Raw genomic sequence first — 3,183 nt, 5'->3', positions numbered from 1 at the left:
ACACACAGCTTGTCCCACGGTTTTCCAGCTTCATTCAGTTTTTGCCCCAGTTAAGCCCAAAGAGAACATTAACAGAGCTTCTCTCTCTCCCTCTGTTTCTCTCAGCATTGCAGTGTTTCTCTAATAATATGTCTGATGCTATTCTCATCATGTCAGGAACCAAATATTTCTATAAAATGTATTAGAAATGAAAACTCTCTGTATTGTCTGTAAAAAATATGCTGAAGACATGCATGGCTAAACAGGCAAATATAATTGAGTTACTGGGAAGTTTAATATTGGAAATGCATTGTATTGACTGACAGTAGTATAAATGGTGAACGGACCTCTGCAAACATTTACTGTCATTACTCTTCACTTCTTAGATTCCTAAGAGAAAGGAAGTTGAAAACAGTGCTACAGAGCCATAAGGAATCATCTTAAGTGTCTCCCAAGCCCTTTCCTTTGTCTAACAGGACAAGAGATATCTCCAGATCTTTTCTTGAACAAGCTTCAAAGACAGCATGGACCAATCAGTATTAGAAAAGCCTTATTCTAATGGTAGATAGAGGGGAATTTTAGCAGTAACGGGATTGTTATTCCATCTAAATCAATGGAGGCAGTTTCTGTCTTGCTTAAGAAAAACTGACCGTGACTGCTGGGGGTGGGGGGTGGGAAAAGAGATAGAGATATAGATTAGACTAATAGCTAGATCCAAAGTAAGACATAAAGGTCTAAAAATAGGATAGGCATATTTGAAAGTGCAATCCTCAAATTCCCTGCTTACCCTTCCAGTCACCAAAGGTTTTATTGCAGATTGTTTTGCAGTGTTATTTGCCATTCATCCGATGCACTCTTTCTTTGCCCGAACAGCAGTATCCTTTGTCTTGGCAGTGATGAGCAACTAAACATTTAGCTTGTGAGGAAAAGATCTTTTGGTGACTTTCCTCAACCTATGTCTCTTAATTTGGTAGTGGTATTCAGAATGCACTTACTGCAAATTTCCAATGTTAGGTGATCACCTGAACACTGAACAGCTATTGATCCCAATACAATTAATTTCTTCTGAGGAAGAAAAGGCACCCTAGATCTCAGTCTCTGGAAAATGCATCCTAATTGATAGAGCACCCTCACTTTCCTTTCTCTCTGGCTGAGAGCTCAACTTTAGAAGTCTAACATTTCCATGAGGGACTGAGGGTGCTTCCAGAAGACTGAGCTTCATGGTTAGAAGCTTCACGAGAAGTGAGAGATGAGGATTTGAACACCTACAAACCAAGCAAGGAATTGAAGCCCATGTCTCTCTAGCATCCTAAATGAATACGATAATCACCAGCTCTTGTGTAAAAGAGTAGGCATCATTCTTGCCAGTCATCTTTTGAAAGAGGTGCATTCCCCTGTTATTATTACTGTATTTATTTATATAATATATTAAAGCTGGGCTTAAGCTTCCAGCTCCTGGGTTTGGGAAGGTGAGTCCTACAACCCAGTAAAGTTATCAAACACCTGATGGCCATGAGATTTAGGGCACCTGTCACCTTGATGTTTCTTATTAGCTAGTTTTGTTGGCCTCTGCTCTGTGAACTGACTCTTCTAAGGGGTCTAATAATCTTATAATCAGCTTAGACATTTACCTGAGGCACTGGTTTACTTTGAAGGCTAGGGGCCTTAAAATCAGGCATTGCATAGCCAAGCATTGCATTGGACACGTTGCCTTGTAGATAATTCCCAAGGCTTCAAATAGCTATTTGAAATCATAGAAGAAGAAGGAAAGAAAAAATTTTAAAACGCCACCGATGATACCTTCCAGTCAATGCAGGGATATTCTGCAGTAGTTAGTGCAGTCTTCTAAAATGCCATTTAAAAATGAGCTCCTTATTGGAAAAGCAAAAAGTAAGAAAGACTGCAGATATTGTGAAATGCTTTTGTTTGTTAGGAAAGCCCACTTTGTGAGGGCGAGGGGGAGGGTAGAGAGTTTCCTCTAACCATTACAGCTCCATCAAATGCAATATTACCCCAGTAATGATTGTTATGCCTAATAGTCATGGACAGCAACTTTATTCATCCCAGAAAGTACACAAAGAAAAGCAGCACTGCAGTCTCTAAGATACGAAGCTTTCTCTGTTAAATTTGCCATGGATGGTTGGATTCATCAGTTTGCATGTGTCTTTGACTGATACATCATGCTGGATGCTTTAGGCAAACACACACTAATTAGTAGAACAAATAGAAAACCCTGAGGATGCCCATGCTTAATGACATTGCCCATATTCTAAACCATCTCTAAACCATCTCTACAACAAATTACTCATTTCATGGCTGTAGGCAGTGCAGTGCAAGTTAATTTCTCTGTATCAGTTGCTAAGTTGAAGCATTCACTTTTAACAAGACACACGGTATTATACCTTTCTAGGAAACTTTCCAGCACTTTAGTTTTTAAACAAAAAAGAAACAGGCCAGGCCAATTCGGGGATAAAAAAGTAAGAGATATAGGATCTATTTTAAGTTTAAAGAGTCAGTAGATGCTGATGAATTAGTTAACTTTTAATTAGTTTGGTGCCAAAAAAAATCATAAAAAACAAAAAATTGTGAAAGAGGACTTGAAATGAAATCCTCGGAGGAGCGTTGAGTTAGAACCCAGAACTCTGGCTCAGAACAAAGGCAGATTGTGCAGAAGCGTGTGCGGTTCCCACTGTGAACACTTCAGTCAGGTAATTGCTTTTCAGTCAATCTCAGCAAAAGAAATGAGAAGTCGAGTATGGAGAATGAAGCAAATTCGCAGGCGTCTTATACCAGTATGGTTATAGTTATCTTGTTATTTTCAGTTGCGTATTGGTTTGGTTTTCTTCACTGATACATTTGACTGAAGAACCTGGATAAAGTGAACCTTGTTCTCATAAAATGAATGAGCTGAACATAGTGATCAAATGATACCCAAGAGTCTATGACACTGCTGAACAGTAGTCCCTTAATTACCTACATGAACGTGGGTCTTCGGAAGCATGCAACTAAATATTCTGCATAACTAAGCCAACTCAAAGCTTCAGGAGCAAAAGCAGACTGAATATTGTTGCCCTAAAGATGATGGGTCATTGCCCTCATACTGGCAGGTTGGATGGGAGGGGAACAGTGAAGGGAGAGGATTGAGTGGCGGCAGATGACCTGGCAGATTACACTGGAAAGTCAGGATTGCTCTTTCTGCCTCAT

This window comes from Pygoscelis adeliae, unplaced genomic scaffold (assembly GCF_000699105.1).
Source record: "Pygoscelis adeliae isolate BGI_AS28 unplaced genomic scaffold, ASM69910v1 Scaffold171, whole genome shotgun sequence".
Classification (NCBI taxonomy): Eukaryota; Metazoa; Chordata; class Aves; order Sphenisciformes; family Spheniscidae; genus Pygoscelis; species Pygoscelis adeliae.
Note: the sequence above shows the minus strand (reverse complement) of the source record.